We start from the raw sequence: 18885 nt of genomic DNA on the forward strand, positions 1-18885 counted from the left end.
ACACAGCGGCTGCGCCCCTCAGGGTGTGGGCTTCCCCGACGAGCCTCCACTCACCAGCCACCTTCCTGTGCCTCTGGGGCCGCCTTTTGTTTCCTCCGGGTGGTGTCTCCAGCTGACGTCACCTGGCCCCAGCTGAATATGAACTTGGCTGACGAGCTGCGTGGGCAGTTTCTCACTCCTTTTGGCCCCTGCAGATGGTAAATTGGGGCTGCCTTCTATTTTGGGTTGGGGTTCTCCTGCAACCCTGGCACCCCTGGGACAGATTCCTATTTGGAATCTATAGGTTTACCTTGTGAATTGTGCAGGGCTAGGGACAGGCATTACACATAAACTGGTTTAAACCTGTAACAGAACAGAAGAAGCTTAATACACATAAACCAGTTTTAAAATGGCTGAAACTGGTTTAAGATAAATCTGGTTAAATGTAGTATCAGACTTAACTGATTTGGGTCAAATCAGTTTATGAAACGTCTGTCCCAGACCCCTCCCTGGTTCAAGTTAAATCACAGTCCCTCAGCATCCCAGCATGCTTTCCAGCCCTGAACTGGGCTGTGCTGGCTGCTCCAGAAAGCAGGGCTGGCCCAGCTCAGTCTATGCAAGGTGGGGCAGGCCACCCCCAGGCAAACCCCAGCTAGGGTCTGGGGCCAGAGGGGGGGTTAAACACCCCTTCCCCCACTCAAACTTACTGATGGCTTCAACTGTGGACTACAAATCCCAAAGGCACCTGGAAGCAGGAACAGGAAATGATGAGCAACCCTGCAGAGTCCTGCTGCTTTAAGTCTGGACTGCAAATCCCAGAGACGTTAGGAGTAGCTGGAAGAGGAAGTGAACATACAGCCAGAGAGCCATGCTCTAGCACCCTCTGGCTTCTGGTCTGCACCACTGCAGGCATGTGGATGCATTTCCTGAATCAAAGGTAAATGTCTGTTCACTTCTGTTTCAATTTAATCCAGGGGCAGGCAATTATTCTGGGTGGAAGGTCACTTAACAAGGTTTGGTGAGCTGTCAAGGGCTGCATAGGTAGCCCTTCCCCTTGATAGGTGCCCTGCCCCCTTGGGACTGGAAGTCACACCTCTAACCCCAGACCTTTGCCACCAGAAGTCCCTTCCCTTGCCCCCCCCCGACCAAATACTCCTCTAGAACCAGAAAAAAAACAAACCATATACTAAAAGTCAAACACACATTATAACATATTTTAATTTTATTTCAAAAAAATATATTTGCCATGATTTGTGTTTCTGTACTGTATATAGAGGTGATTGCCTGAGTGGTGGAGTGTGAGGGGACTTTGTGAGGGGGGGGGCTGTGTGAGAGGGGTGTAGGGTATGTTGGGGGGTTGTGGTCATTTGCGGGATGTGGTTGTGTGGTTCTGTAACATACTGGTCTCTGGAACATGCTGTCCTCTCCTGCAGAGAATGCAGACAACACTGGGCGGTGGGGGGAGTGTATCTGTGTGTGTGGTTTGTGGGGTGTGAGGGAGGGTGGGAGGGGTGTGGGGACCCCCCCACACACGTACTCCCTCCATGGTGCAGCAGCAGGCAGAAGCAATGGTGTTTGGCTCTGGCCAGTGCTGCACATTGCAGCAAGAAGTGCAGCCCCCACCAGGCTGTTTGTTTCCCTGGCTCCCTGCATTCACTGGGCACAGGAGGAAAGCCCCAGGCAATGGAGCCAGTTGCTTTCCCTTCCCGAGCCTGCTCCAGTACCTGGGGCTTCCCTCTTGTGCCCAGTGAGTACTGGGAGCACTGGGGAAAGAAATGGCCCAGTGGGGGCTGCACTCCTTGCAGCACTGCCCAGAGCCAGGAGCCAGGCAGCCACACCAAGCAGTGCCACCCACCTCCCCCCAGCTGCTGTTGCTGCCCCCACACCCACTGCCTGCCAGGGCTGTGCACCATGGGGGAGGTGTGGGAGAGGTCCTCACACGCCTCTCCTCTCACACCCACACCCTGCCCAGCTGAGCTCCAAGCTGCTGCCACCCCCCTGAGTGAGGGCTCCATGCTGCAGCCAGCCATAGCCACAGCCCTATAGCTGCAGCTCTGCCTCCACCCCCAGGTTTCTAACCTGCTGCCCTGAGGGAGCTAGATGCCAGGGAATCCTGCAGCAGAAGCCCCACCTAGTGTTAGTGGGACTGGCCCTTCCACCTGCAAGGGTGGAGCAAGACATACTAGGGTTTGTTGAGGGCAGGTGCAGGTGCCTCACTCCCACTGTTGTGGGCTGAAGGGCTGGGCAGGGCACAATTCATTGTGGGGTGCCATGGGCCAGATGAAAGTACCTAGTGGGTTGGATCCAGCCCACAGGCCTTTTTTTGCCTACCTTGATTTAATCTGTGCATTTTAGACTAACCTGCAAATACTGAATTGATTCAGCCTCAGGCTTTTTGACTCTCTGTACTTAGCCCGTGTGTTTGCAACACCTAGTAGGGACTCATATTGCACAGCACTCTTAAAGGATCTCATGGCACTCCAGGCACTCTGACTTACCACTGAGCTAGAACAACATGCAGAGAATGGAAGTTACAACCTGGTACAGGCTGCCAAGAGGTCAGAGGACAGTTCAACCAACAAAACCAGTGAAGCCATTTAGGATCAGAAGAGAACTGTGTTCCCAGGATGGAAGAGAGAGAATATGGCAACACATATTTAAGTCTGTGCTTGGAAGGATGCTGAAACCTTTTCCCTCAGGATAGGCCATGTTAGCCATCCAGGTGCATCTACACATGCGCTTTACTGTGGAATCAACTAATTAGTTCCACAGTAAAGCATCACCAGTATTAGGGTGCAGCAAATCAATTAAATCCATAGTAGTATATTTTGGTGGAGTTAAAGTGCAACGAAATGCTTGAGTGTGTAGCAGATAGCTTCTTTGTACATCTCCATTCTGGACATGGATATAACAGATGCCCCCCGTTGCCTGCATCCCTCCCCCATTTTGTGCATTTCTTTTCCATCTAAGTATTGGCAGAGACCTTGCACACTCATTGCATGGGTGTGGCAAGGCTCAGAGCAAGCCTGAAAGCTGAAGTAGCTTTCTGTAGGAGAAACCTAGAGACTACATCTACATATCAATTACGCTCAGTGTCACTAAAGAAAGCAAAGTAACTAAAATATCCACTGCAAAGACTGTAAATATATCCTGGTGCTAATAACTTACTTACTGTCCCCAGTAACCTTTGATCCTCACTACCTCACATTGCATTTTTATATATTTCTCACAGGCATTTTTATATTTCATCTGTCTCATCTTTACCATGGCATTTTGTATTTTAAATCTTATACTTTTAACCCCTTAAGGAATGTACTCCCTGTAGAATGAAGTTATACCCTGGACCATTGTTAAAACTGCATTGAAATTGTAATTGTAAAGTGATAAAATCTGTTATATTGGGGGGGTCTCTTGTGTGAATGTGAGTGAATGGTGATCATCAGTAGGTATCTAAGTGACAATAGCTTAGCCAAAGGAACTCCTATTTTAAGCTAATCAAGCTAAAAGAACTGATTCCTGGAACTGAGCACTCACCCTATGGACTATTCCTGTAACCCATGACAATACACCCATTAAGTCAATAAGTCAAGGGTCGACTCCCGAAACTTCAGGTACCGGCAGGCAGAGACCCCCATGACTAACAGCTGTCAGGTACTACTCCAGACCCACATGGGACAGTGACCTCCGGACTGGGCAGCCAAGATGATGCTGGGGGATCTCACAAGTCTGCCAGAAAGGGATAAAAGGCAGTGAAGCATGACCCTCAGTGGAGCCCTCTCATCCAGCACCTGACCTACCAAGACAGAAGGACAAGCAAGTGACCCTCTTCTGGAGAAGACATCGCCTTGAATCCGGAGAAGACATTGTCTTGAAGGAAGCTGACCAGAGCCTTGGATAGGTAGATATACTGACACCAGCGCTCTCACAATCACTACAGCAGCTACTATACACTATACTACATGAGTTTGAATGAGTGAGTGCATGTGTGTGTGTGTGTGTGTGTGTGCATGTATGTGCTAAGGTGACCACTACCATCCATAACTCAAAGTTTGAATTTATGATTTTACTGGTAACTTCACATCCCATCCAATAAATTAGAATTTATTATGATCCCATGAGTTGATCCTTTGTAGTCAACCAGTGGATGGTGACAGGGGCTGACTGGAGCATGAGGGTGCTAAAGTGCGGGAGCTGCCTGTCACCTAGTCACATGGCTCCACAGGTTCTGCACCCTCATGCCCAGCCAGCCCCTCTACCACTTGCCACTGACACCCAGAGCTTGTGGCTGACCCCGTAAGCCAGCTGCCAGCCTGCAGCTGCTCTGCCCGGGCTCAAAGTGCTGCTGTTCCAGGCACACACATAGACCTTGCACCCAGGAGCAATTTACTACTGTGAACTGCTCCAGAGTTTATTGTGTCACATTAATTTACATGTAGATGCACCCACTGGGAAGGTGCCAGGAAAGGAGGCAGGGTTTGGAGGAGTTTGTAGGAATCAGGAGATGGGGAACCAGTTTAATTCTTGATGTTAATTAATTATTAGATAACCTTAGCCCATCCCTAGTCCTCCTATTTCCAAGTTCCCCTTTCTATTACATTGTTATATTTGCTATGACAAGGATTTTTTGTGGGTCATACCTTCTCCATGGTTGGGATAAAATAAGGTTTTCAGGTATAACAGCACCCTTCCACATATCTCTGGGAAATGAGCAGATATTTGGTATGCCTTTCCTACCTGGGATTTGTTCTATTTACTTTTTATCTCCAGTGTATGGCGTTCCTTACTAAATAAAGGGCTAATAATCTCATCTCTACTAACTTTAAGCTAGTTTGAGATTGTTTTTGAATTTGCAGGTTGTAAGCTCTTCAGCATATAGATTTTGTAGACATTAGGGCTGGAAGGGACCTCAAAGATCATCAAGTCCAGCCCCCTGCCCCAGGGTCAGGAAGTCAGCTGGGGTCAAAGGACCCCAGCAAGATAAACATCCAAGCGTTTCTTAAATAAGTCCAGTGTAGGTTCTTTTACTGCAGTTTTTGTAGTGTCCATATAGTTGAATCCCAAGCCTGATTCAGTACAGTTGGATCCCAGGCCTGATTCAGGTATCTAGTCATTATCAAAAAACAAAAAATGAATAGTAATACTTAAATAATATGATTGATTTCAACTGGAGTCTCTTCTGATTTACACCAGCCTTCCACATCTGTTTTATCTGGATTGACCTTAACCCTTAAGCAGCAGTCATGATCTAATTCTCAGTTTGACACTGATGCTTATCCATCTCAGCTGGTTCATCTGTGACAGAGAGACTGAGAGAGAGCTCAGTGAGGAAGATACTGGTTATGGACACACATACACTTGGAGCCATTTCAAAGGGCAGCAGCTGTTATGTTCTAATTGTTACTTGTACACAAGCTGTGAACAATACAAATGTTGCAAAACCCTCCAACTTTAACACTGCTTCACCCTTTGTTAAAGTTGGAGTACCTTTGCTACATTTGTATTATTCCTGGCTTATCTACAAGTAACAATTAGGATGTAACAGCTGCTGTCCTTTTGAAACATTCCTCTTTTGAAATAGTTCCAAACCTACGTACCCATTGAGAGCACAATAGCCTACATCTCCTTGCTAACTTTTTCTAGGGACTCACAGACACTGAATAGGAGTTTGATATACTATAATTAGAGCTGAATGACATTTTCCATATAAAACTTTTTCAACCGAAAAAGCAGAGTGGGTTGCCTGGAACATGGAATGAATTTGTGTTGAATTTGCTAAACTGCTTCAACTGAAAAAAAAAAACACATTGAAAAATCAAAACTTTTCATTACAAGCATTTGGAAAGTGGTCAAAACAATACCGTGTTTCAAAACCTACATTTTATTTAAATGCTAGAAAAGCTTTTTAAAAGTATTAAAACAAAACAACAACAAAAATGAAACATGTAATTTGACCTAAAATGTAAAAAATAATTCTTCTGATTAATTTAAATGACCTGAGGAAGTCCCTTCAAACCCAACTTCTCTATGATCCTAAAATGAAATTTTTCTTCTGACTTTGTCAGAAGTAGAAATAAACTGAAAAATTAAGTTTGACAGCTCTGTCATTGAAGTAAATAAGCAACTGCCCAATATTTCCTTGCATCTTAAAGAAATAAACATGAAAATCCTGCTAGTACTTATCTATCTCTAGCTAAAGAAACTGAAACGGTGTAGATGATCTAATGTTTCAATACCATGATCTGATTTTTGTTTTTAAATCCCTGTGTTCTCTTTTATGTTTCATGTTTCTTCACACTCATGAAAAAGGATAAGTCACAAGCTGAAAATCAGAAGGTTGAAGTGGTAGTATTACTTGTTTGGTATTTCTAAATGCAAAATACTGTGTCACTGTAATCGTGTTCCCTGAAATAACTTTAGAAGTGTCCTTTTAAAACATCAAAGGATGCTAACATGTGGTCCAGTTATATTCATTTCTATAAAGATTGGGGGGGGGTGGAAAAAAAATTACATTCTGTGTTGTAGGAACTGCTTCTGATTTGACCTTTTTTAGATTGTACATATTACAGCAAGAAGGAAACTAATTTCTCCTAGCCAGAAGCTGTAGTAATTGCTGTAATTCAAACATTACAACCTTCAAAAAAGGGAAACACAGAAAAGGAATTGTGTTAAAAGCAACCTATTTTGCTTTGTTCTTTCACACCACACTGTTCATAACACAGTGGGATTTATGACTCTACTTAGAGTGAGCACTCATAATGTGCACAGTACGCTACCACTTCATTTGAATTAGCTTTCCCATTTCTTTCTGTCTGAATTCTATACATTGTGCTCAAAAAAGGGCCTTCTATTTTAAAAACAAACTAGAGACAAATATATCTGATATGGCAGAGCAGAACGAGACTTTGAGGTAACAAGGTTGGTTTGTGCAAACCACACAGACATTTCAGCTATAAATCTTTAAAAGCCTTGATCCAATGCCATTAAAGTCAGTAAAAGTCTTTACATCAATATCAATAAGCTTTGGCTCAAGCTGTATGATTTCCAGTGCTTCCTGTTTCAGATCAAGAGAGAAATGCTAACCTTCTTGTGGTATTTCAGCACTTCGATTTCCAGTTCCAGATGAAACCAGGAATGCACAGGCACACAGGAAAAAAAAAGAATCAAAGGTTTTCAACTTTCAAAAAGGTGCACAGGAAACTAGAATCAGGTTCTTCTCAATGTGTGTATGTCAGCATTTTTGTGAAAACCACTGGAACTTTAAATAAAAACTATGAACTACAATAGACAAATAGTGTCAATAATTACATTTTTTTTTTCCTTTTTGGCCTTAACCCTTCCCTAGCTGAAGATGATTAGAAGGTTCCCATATTTTTCAGTGGCTGAGGGCTATTGCCTATATTCATTAGAAAAAAGCCAAACAGCTAAATATTTACCCATTAAAACTTTGATACATTTGACCCTAAACAACAATACTTGTCTTTGTAGCTGCAAAACATTCTGTACCTAATATTACTTATTTGCATAGAACAGTTTAATCTAATTCTTCCAGGGTCTGAAAGGTTCACATACTAACTCTGTAATGCTACCTGCATTTTCCTGCAATAAGGTCATTAGAAAAATCATTCATAATGCACTGTTAGCATTTCTTTTCTTTATTCCAAATGGAGTATTGCAAAGCTGCAGAGCTTTTCAATTGTTTTCTTTTTCAATTGATAACTTTAGTTCTGTTTCGCCTAAAGCATTGAAAAGTTTTGCTGCAATCCATATTATCCATATGTGATAGACTGCATGTATAGGGGTTTGGGTTGTAGCCGTTTGGTCTAAGGACATAGGCAGACAAGGTTCCTTGGGTGAATTTGATATCTTTTATTAGACCAACCCAAATGGTTGGAGAATAGTTATTAAGCAAGCTTTCGGGTTCAAAAACCCTTCGTCAGGCTAAGGAAGCTTCAGCAGTTGGTGTGTGCTATTCCTGGATGGAATTCCATAACAGAACAGAAGTTCAGTGCACATAAACCAGTTTCAAAATGGTTGAAACTGATTTAAGATAAACCTGGTTGAATGTAGTATCAGACTTAACTGATTTAAGTCAAACCAGTTAATGAAACTTCTGCCCCAGGACCCTTCCTGGTTCAAGTTAAATTACAGTCACCCAGCATGCTTTCCAGCCCTGAACTGGGCTGTACTGTTTGCTCTAGAGAGCAGAGCTACCCCCCACTCTGTACTCCCTAGCTGAAGCAGTGAGGCCAGCTCATTGGCTGGGTCACTGCCTCCTGCCCCAGGCAAACCCCGACTGGGGCCTGGGGTCAGGGAGGAGGGTTAAACTCACCTTTCCCAGAGCACAGAGCTGCCTTGCCCTGCCGGCTTACTTCCTGCTGGCTGCAACTGTCTACTACAAATCCCAGAGGCATCTGGAAGCAGGAAGAGAAAGTGACAAGCAACCCTGTGGAATTCTGCTGCTCTGATGCTGGACTGAAAATCCCAGAGACCTCAGGGGCAACAGGAGGAGGAAGCAAACATATCTCCCAGGCTGTGTTTATAATTTTCAGTTTTTCAGAGAGAGAAATTTTCTTGTTCAAGATTTTATGAATTCACTGCTACTACCTTCTCCTCCTACCCCACTCCACGCAGAGCACAAGCTGGGGCCTGGCCACAACCCCTCCACTCCAGTATGGAGGGGCAAGAGCCTTAGGGTGGCTGGCAGCCATGCTTTAGCACCCCGTGGCTTCTGGCTTGAGCCACTCCAAGCATGTGGCTGCATTTACTGAATCAAAAGTGAATGTGCTCAATTGCTTCTGAGTTCAAACTCTGCAGCTTAGACTAACCTGCAAAGACTGAATCAATTCAGCCTCAGGCATTTTACTGCCTGTACAGGAGTCTCACTGTTTCCTTTCACAAAGAGAGGCATTTTAAAAGTCATAAACTCTTATTCCATTCAGGATCTCTAGTTCCTCACCCATTCTGGAGCCACCTTGTTAGCGAAGTAAGGTTTTCCAACAATTACTTACATTTATATAGCTAGAGACAGGAACCAAGGCTGATGTTAATTGTAGTGCATTACAACTCAAGCAAAGTCAGCATCTGAAAGAAAGCCACAAACTAGTTGGACTTCTGGGGACCTAAAAAGCAGACACTAGCATTATCTAAAGTATTTTTTCATGCACATTAAAATATTATTCAGATTTCTACTTATCATGGCCAAGATCTTGCTCACTTAATGCACTATGAACAATAAGTCCTTCAGACCTAAAAAAATCCAATCATTTTGAAGGGAATTCATTCATCTTTTAAATAATGTTAATGCACTTTAAGATTTTCATTTTCTCTAATAGATTGGCAATATGGGAAAACAGACCAATGGAATTATAGTGGTATAACATACCACTACAGCTATGCCATTGTAAGTCCCAGGCTAGGGACAGAAATTACACAATAACTGGTGTAAATGATCAGAAACCAGTTCAGATCTGTAACACAACAGAAGTTCAGTGCACATAAACCCCTTTCAAAATGGCTGAAACCAGTTTAAGATAAACCTGGATGGATACAGTATCAGACTCAACTGATTTAGGTTAAATCAGTTTATTGAACTTCTTTCCCAGACCCCCTTCAGATTCACAGTCCTCCAGCATCCCAGAATGCTTTGTACCTCCCCCACAAGCTCCCCCTTCCAGGGTGGAAAGGTTAGCCTACACCTAAGTTGTTTGCTCCAGCTGAGCAGGAAGGTGTGCTCTAGCACCTCCCTCTCCTCCCCCACAGCTTCTGGCCTGGGCCACTGCAGGCAGGTGGCTGCATTTCTGAAATAATATATGACTATCTGTTCACTTGTTTATTGGTTCAATCTATGCAGCTTAGACTAACCTACAAACATTGAATTGATTCAGCCTCAGGCTTGTTGACTATCTGTACTTAGTCCCAATGTGGAAACACTCTTGTGGAACAAAAGCAATATAATTCCAGTTTAGTACTTTTTCCAATCAAAATAGTTACATTTTCTATCAAAACCCCCCCCCCCCCCCCCCCACCAACAACCAAAACCTATAAGTTCTGCCCTTTAAGAAGATTTTTGCAGTGTGGCATTTAAAATCTCACTTACTTATGTGGTCATAATTTCACAGGTTTGTGTGACTAACAATGAATCTTACCATATTTTGGTGGTAGAATGATTTTGCCAGTACAAATATGATGGTTGGAAAAGAATCAAAGATTTTATATCATAATTTTCTTGTTCAATATGAATGAAAATTATTTGCAATGTTAACTGCTGTGATTATTTTTAACAACATGTGAGTTACTTATTTTACTATCCTGAAGAACTTACATTACCGACCTGAAGAAGAATGCACTGTTTGAAAGCTTGACCAAGTCTATCCCAACCATGCAGCTGGTCTGGTGAAAGATATCACCCATAAAAAAAATCCTTGCTTCTGGCATATTTCTTGGTCATAGCTACAATATCACTCCAATATTACCAGTTACTAACATTAATATTGTCACCTTAACATAACATCTTAGGGCAATTGCCTAGAGTGGCTAGTTTAACTAAAAGTGAAGGTACATGTTACACTTAGACCATAGTCAGTCTGCAGAAAGTTAAGCTGTGTTAAAGTTAGAAAGTGCTATGAGCAGTCATATGGTAAGAGTTACTGCCATTTCTTGCCTACACAGCTTTGATATGCCAGAAGAGGGCTGGTGAGCAGGGGCATGGCTAGAAGCTATGGGGGAAGGGGAGGTTGGATGCAGTGCATTCTGGGATGCAGGAGGACTGCAAATTGTTTATTGTATCTCTACGGGAAGACAGAATTTACCCCAACATGAACTAGGTAGCATATCCCAGCATTATATGCAGTGGTGTGATTTTGAAATGCTTGGAGGGCACTTAGCGTGAATGAACAAGCTTTAATATGGAAATGCTCATGTTTTAAATGCCCTTAGTATGGCCTAAGTGTAGAATCTAACTTCACCCAGCACATTCTGTGTAACTGACTTGTCCTTTTGATGTGAAAAGTGCTAGTATTATATAATCTAGTCAGACTTCTGATAAGATCTGCTTCATGTAAATGCTGAGAGAACTTCCCATGCTTCCTGTTAAAGCTGACCACTGGGATGAAAGGAATACAAAAGGGATCGGCAAGAAGAAGAGCATGCAAAATGGACCATAAAATCAAAAGGTCCTTAAGGGTCATGTAGGCCAACCCCCTCCAGCACAAATACAGGAATTATATCCCTAAACTATCTGTATCTGGTGCTATCTAAGCTGACTCTTTAAAACTTCCAATGAAGGAGACTCCACAACTTCCCTGAGGAGTCTATTTCAGTGCCTTATTGTTCTAATAGTAAAGAAGTTATTTTTTTTCCCTGAGATCTTGTCTAAATACACATTGTTGCAATTTAAAACTATTCATTTCTAGTTGCTCTCTGCAGCAAGGGAGAACAATTTTGATTCTTCTTCTTTATGGCAACTTTTCAAAAGTTAGAAAACTGCTCTCATGTCCCCCTTAGGGTCCTTGTCTCTAGACTAAATATACTTACCTTTTCCTTCTTCAGCTTACCTACCAATTCCTTTATCATCTTTCACACCTACTTCAGCTTCTCCAAATTCTTCTTAAAATGTGGAGCCCAGACCTGCACACAGTATTTTAGCTGAGCCCTAGCTAGACTATCATTTCTCATATTTTACACTTAATACTCCTGCTGATGCAGTCCAAAATTAGCTTTGGTTTTGTGATGGTATCACACTGTTGACTCATGAAAGCCATCAAAACCCCCAGATCCTTCCAAGTAATGGAAGTGTTCAGCCAGTTATCTCCCAGCAAGTGAATACTCAGCTCACTAATCTATGAGTATACTCCCTCTTGCTTGGTCTCCTTCTGGACCTATGACTCTTGCACTTTTGGTTGCTCATTGAGCCAGCTTCAAGAGAAGGAATGGAGGGTGCCATTAGTTCTGCCTTGCAAACAGCCTGGTGTTCTTCCTGGGAAGTAGGTGATGTGAGTTCAAATGCCCTGAAGCTGAATGAATATGGAACCCTGGTCTCTCATTTGTTTGGATTAGGGCTCTATTTCTTGAGTAATCAATGGGTGGATTCCGCTGCTAGCTCAGATACACCCATGTGTCTAGTAGACATTAACAGGATCTGGATCTCATTATTTTAATATTAGTGATATCTTTTCCTCCAAGGAAATAGTCCCCTGAAACATATCTGTAGTTTAACAATCTGACCTTACTTATCTTAAATGAGTTGTTTATTATGGTATAGGGTCATTGATAATCCCTCTGGAAATGCATATATCAGTTTGATCATAAAGATTTGCATTCCTCCTTTATGCAGCCTTTCTTGCAAGCCAAGAGCCTTTACCCATCTCATCAAGCTGTGTGCTATTTATCTATTCTGTTTATAAAGGATGTTATTCCAGCTAACTGGTGCCATCCTGTTTATGACTGGTGAGGTGCAAAGCACTCCCAGATGGGCATGTCTGTGAGCAAAAACAGTAAGCAGTTTTGATGGAGTATAGAAACTGCTCAGAAATGCTAATTTTGTTTCTATGTATGTACAAGTCCATCCAAGAATGCTTTCCACATCTGTATTGGTGCTTGTTAGAATTTACCCCTGATGGTTTGCACAGTGGTGAAATGCAAAACTTAACTGGTCAAAGGGGGTCATGTGAATTACCAAACTGCTGTATCTATAAAGCCTGTGGAATTGAAAATGCCAGATGAAACTAACTACTGAGTTACAGTGCCAAGATCTCTAGCTGCCTCACCCTTTCCCTTGACAATGCTGAATAGTGATTAACGAATGGCTAATAATGTTAATTCTCATCAACTCAGTTTGGCAATGATTGTAATTTTCTTCTATTTGGGTAGCTAAGAGTGTCCCTCACATTCCCTACTCTAGTGATGATGATTCAGGGTAATATAAACCAGTGTCACATGCTGGAAATCACTAGTGCATTTCCAGTAAAGACTGCATCCATGAATAGAGCTGGTTAGATGGGATTTTTGGCAAAACAAAATTTCATTAAAAACATGTTGATTGGTCAGGCCTGAGAGGTTTTGTTCCAAGCATCTCAGCTTCAACAACCTTTGGAAAAATGCAAGCAAATACCCAATCAACCTTGCTTGGATTTTTGGCAGGCATACCCCAGGACGAGGAATCATAGAAGCTGTAGTTCCACAGGGCCTAGGATGCCAGAAGTGCAGCTTCCCTGGCCCCCAGGCAATCTGCTAGCTGGTTTTCCCCAGATTTGGGATAATTGGGGAAGAGCACTCGGGCAAATCCGAACTGTCACAAAGTATTCTCATGTGCGTGGATGACCTCTATGTGACCCAAGAAGTCTATGGGCCAACGAAAGGTAAAGCACTGCTCAACCTGGTACTGGCAATGAGAGATGACCTTATCAGTGACCTAATGATAAAAGGGAAGCCGGGTGACAGTGACCATGACCTGATCACCTTCATCATCCGCCGTACAGCTGGCAAGTCAGTCAGCAATATAGAAGTCCTTGACTTCAGGAAAGCTGACTTTGACAAGCTCAGGAGGCTTGTCAGTGAGGGAGCACAAAGGGGAGGGGCGTTCAGGATGAGTGGTTGATCCTCAAGGGAGCGATCCTTGATGCACAACCAAAGTCTATCCCATCTTGGAGGAAAGGCAGCAAAAGGGCTCAGCCACCCCCTTGTCTCTCCAGGGAACTAGCAGACCTCCTGCATCTAAAAAGAAAGGCCTACAATGGATGGAGGACGGGATCCACCTCCAAGGAGGAATATTCTGCACTTGTCTGGACCTGTAGAAACTGAACCAGGAAAGCCAAGGCTGCAACTGAACTCCAACTGGCTCCAAGTATCAAGGACAATAAAAAGTCCTTTTTTAGATATGTGGGGAGCTGGAGAAAAAGCAAGGGCAACATTGGACCCCTGCTAAACCAGATGGGACAGATGACAACCGACACCCATGAAAAAGCCAATTTGCTAAATGGGTACTTTGTGTCGATCTTTCACCAGTCCCAAGGGACGCCCCTGCCCATTACAGGAGAGGAAGGCCTGGGTGAGGGTGATTCCTCACCCTTCATCACTGCTGACCTTGTGAAGGAACACCTTGAGAGGCTGGACACCTTCAAGTCAGCCAGCCCTAACAGCTTACACCCCAGGGTATTCAAGGAGCTGGTGAGCATCATAGCCCAGCCCCTGGCATAGATCTTTGAGAACTCCTGATGCTCCAGTGAAGTGCCTGAAGACTGGAAGAAGGACAATGTGGTGCCTATCTTTAAGAAGGGGAGGAAAGGGGATCCAGCAAACTGCAGGCCCATCAGCCTGACCTCTATCCTGGGCAAGGTCCTAGAAATTATAATCAAAGAGACCATTCTCAGCAGACTGCCTGATGGCAAAATCCTGAGGGATAGCCAGCATGGGTTTGTTGCAGGTAGGTCTTGCTGACCAATCTCATTTCCTTTTATGACCAGGTGACCTATCACCTGGACAAGGGAGAGGAGATTGATGTCGTATATCTTGACTTCAGAAAAGCTTTCAATCTGGTATCCCACGATCACCTCTTGGCAAAACTGGTCAACTGCAGCCTCGGCTTCTCCGCAATCTGCTGGCTAGGGAATTGGCTATGTGGTCAGACCCAGAGGGTGGTAGTTGAGGTAAGTCAATCGTTGTGGTGCCCTGTGAGCAGTGGGGTCCCTCAAGGCTCTGTCTTTGGACCCATATTGTTCAACATCTTCATTAATGACGTGAACATTGGCATCAGAAGCAGACTGGCCAAGTTCGCCAACAACACCAAACTTTGGGGTAAAGCATCCACACCTGAGGACAGGAGGGCAATCCAGGTTGACCTCAACAGGCTCAAGAAATAGGCAGATGAGAACCTGATGGCATTTAACACTGAAAAATGGAAGGTTCTCCACCTTGGGAAGAAAAACCCGCAGCATGCTTATAGGTTCGGCAGTGCTACACTGGCTAGCACTTCAGACGAAAGGGACTTGGGGGTCATGATTGACCACAAGATGAACATGAGGCTTCAGTGTGATGCTGCAGCTAGTAAATCCATAGATGCTTCTCAAGAAAATCCCAGGATGTCATTCTCCCACTGTACTCGGCCTTGGTGAGGCCGCAGCTGGACTACTGCATCCAGTTTTGGGCTCCACAATTCAAAAAGGACATGGAGAAGCTTGAGAGAGTGCAGAGGAGAGCCACGCACATGATCAGAGGTCAGGAAAACAGACCTTACGATGAGAGGGTGAGAGCCATGGGACTCTTCAGCCTGGAAAAGCGCAGGCTCAGGGGTGATCTGGTGGCCACCTATAAGTTTTTCAGGGGTGCTCATCAGGATCTGGGGGAACATCTGTTCACCAGAATACCCCAAGAGATGACAAGATCGAATGGTCACAAACTCCTCCATGACCATTTCAGGCTGGACATAAGGAAGAACTTCTTTACTGTCCGAGCCCCCAAGGTTTGGAACAGATTGTTCAAACACCTACCTTGAATGCCTTTAGGAGACATTTGGATGTCTATCTTGCTGGGATCCTATGACCCCTGCTGACTTCCTGCCCTTTGGGCAGGGGGCTGGACTTGATTATCTTCTGAGGTCCCTTCCAGCCCTAATGTCTATGAAATTAGGACCCCACCCCCTCCCAAGCTGTAATCAAATATCAGTAAATTAAAACATTTTATGGAGAAGGGGCAGCACCAAGGAATTTTTAATTGTCTGGAATTTTTTTTAAAAATCCTAAAAACTAAAAGCCTTGATTCTCATCAGACTCCATCTTTGATACAGAAGCTCTTGTGTCATTTTACAAACATAACACGGCTGCTTTAAAACTATTGGTTGAATGACTAGTACATCCATGATTGTGTAGAGAGGTAAAATTTATACTCTTCTGAGAAGGTCTTATACATTAGATAGTGGTATTTCAGCCATTGACTAAAGGTGAAATAATGAGAAATCGTTGAGCCCAGTTGAAGCTCCTAAAGATGCTGGCCCTGAAATTCAAAGACACCTAACTCCCTTCTAGATCTCTGAAGATTTGATCCCTTACACCGATGGCAGGAAATGGTTCTGTGAGCTGCATGGGTAGTGCAAAAATGTAGGCCATAGCAAGGCTCTTCTATACCTATTCAAAGAATGTCCCATGTACTTCTTTGTTTTTTCCTTCCCTCCCAGGTCAGATCTTCTGACTGGCACAGAAATACAGTCCTATCCTTACCCTACCCCAGGGGAGGCAATGATACCTGATACAACAGTGGAGTAGCCCTTGCGCTTAGAGTGCACAAAGACTGAAGACTCTAGGTAGTCCACTGTGTATATCTAAGAACTAAGCACAATCCAATGCATGGTGGCAATGCGTTCAAAATACTTTATTATTTACATATCCAGAAATTGTATCTTCCCCATATATATTTCTAATAGCCTTTAGATCACGATCTCAACTGAAGTTGTGTATAACACTTAAATTCTATCATTTTCTAACTAGAATAGAGGTGTCACTGCTTCCCTTCCCAGTTTTGAAACATTCAGCTTCATTCAAACCATAGTAGCAGCTCTTTAACTTTCCAGTATGTTACTGAGTATAGACTATTTTGTCTTTGCAGAAACCAGAAAGACAAAACAGTAAGACAACTTAATCTCACAACTATATAAGCAGGGGTTAGATTTTTGGTCAAGGTGACTGAATGATGATGAATAATAGTTATTGAGGCCAATGTTTTCAAATCTGAAACTTAATACTGTAATGAAGATGTGATTAGAGGTTTTGAGTACCTGGTTTTTTAAGATGCCTGAACGTGCTTGGTTTGTTTTTTTTAGGAGGTACACATCTTCAGTACTGTCTGACAAACAGAATTTTTTATGGTAACTCTAGCTGGCAACCAAATCTAGAGGCACCAGTCACTTTGGTAAATGTCAGCCTTAAATAAGCAGCTGGCATGAGTGCGCATATAAAGATAAATCATATAAATGAGGCAAAGATCACCAGAGTTTTGGAGAAGAGTCAGGCATGCAAGTAAAGGTGAGATGTTTGTGTGATTAAGCATCAGAACCCATCACACCTTATTACTAGTGCAGGGGGAGCTCAGGATCATGATCACAATCCTGGGCTTCCCCTTTACCAGCAAGTAACAAGCTCCTACAGCTGGGAGCCCCCTCAGTTAACGGGGCTCCCAGCCACGGGGCAACTCATGTGCTCCTGCAGCTAGGAGTTCCATCAGCTCATCTCAGCTCCCAGTTGTGAGGGCTCATGGTGCTCCTCCACCGCTGGAAGCCCCATCAGCCATAGGCTGTGGGTGTGCAAGGTGAGACCCAGGGCCTGGGATCTCAGATCAGCTCATGGGACTCCCAGCCCAAAAGCTCATGTTGCACACCCCATACCTGGAAGCCCCATCAGCTGACAGGGCTCCAAGCCAGGGAAGCACACCTTGCATCATAGGAACCAGCCACAAAAACTGTGGAATAACTTTGTGGTTTATTCCTTGTTTTAGGACACCATTAATTACTTTAATGTGTGGCCAGGTTACAACCTAAGACCTGATTAACTGGTTGCGGGACTAATTTGGGGCACACCTGCCATAATGTGTAGCAGGGATCATAGGTTTGGCATAGCACTATCTACCAGGATAAAAATTGTAACACTCAGTTTGACACAGCAAAAATGAGCAAGGTTCATGTGTCTAAACTATGGCTAGTTAATTAGGTCATCATCTTGAAAGCTCTGCAGATCTGCTGTTTCAGGAGTACTCCTGCCAAAATAAGTTTGGTGGTAAATATGCTATTTTTCAAGTTCTTAGAAAGAAAGGTACTACCACAGAGCAGGTGAAGTACAGAGTTTCTTTGATTGATTAATCATGACTTGGCATAACAATGGAAGTGTACCGAATGATAAAGAAGAAAATATTTCCTAGATGTGAAAGTGTTGTGTGAGAATTTAAGTGAGCTGACACGGAGATATGGTTAGGTGGTAGAAATGTTGACTGTTTTGCTATCATTGTAAATCACATTGGTTGCTTAAAAAAGGGGGTGACCAACCTGTGGCACATGTGTCAGAAGTGGTACAAACAGATTCTGTACGTGGCACACACCAAATTGGGAAAGAGACAGAGCAGGAGGCAGAAAACAGAGTAGCAGATCAGGCAAAGGAAGGGGACTGGAGTGGCACTGGGAAAGGATGTAGGACTAATCTGAGGCACACCTACCAAAAACCTACCCCTCGCTACTTTAAAAAAGGCCACACTCTGGTTAACTCCTCCATTTTTTCCCCTCATTTCAACGGCATTAAAGCTGGGATAAAGCAGTAATGAATCAGGCACTTTTTAATTAGCAAGTTTTTTTATATTACTTTCAGCATTTCATAGGAGCAGGGAGTACAGGCATTTAGCATCCAGATAAGATTAAGAATATAGATGGTTTGTTAGACCTGTTCACACAAAAATTATTTCATGAGACTGCTGTCCTTCTTGGCAGTGGGTGAAAACCATCAGCTTTCGTTTTCCAGGAAGGGTTACTGCTGCTGTATAATTATAAGTCCAGGCATACTCTGAGTCTTAGTCTCTTCTGCCTTGTGTAGTCATAAACGGTAATATAATTCAGCAACCTCCCCCCACCACACACTGCCTACAGTAGTTTGCATATGCCCAGCCCCACCCCAAGCACTAAATGAGCTCACTTGCATCTGGTCATGAAGATTAGAAGGACTAAATGCTCCACAGCTTTTTACCTGTACACCTGTGCGTATGGATTATAAACAACTGCCAACTCAGATGGAGGGTGTTGTATATACAGCTTATTCAGCTAACAGTGGGCAAGGAACCACTCCAGCTAAACAAGACTGAAAACATTAAGTATAATGTCTATAGATATTTACTATTTGTGCTCACATGGAATAGGGTCCATAGTTCTGCTCACCCCATCTC

Source organism: Alligator sinensis, unplaced genomic scaffold (genome assembly GCF_000455745.1).
Source record: "Alligator sinensis unplaced genomic scaffold, ASM45574v1 scaffold808_1, whole genome shotgun sequence".
Classification (NCBI taxonomy): domain Eukaryota; kingdom Metazoa; phylum Chordata; order Crocodylia; family Alligatoridae; genus Alligator; species Alligator sinensis.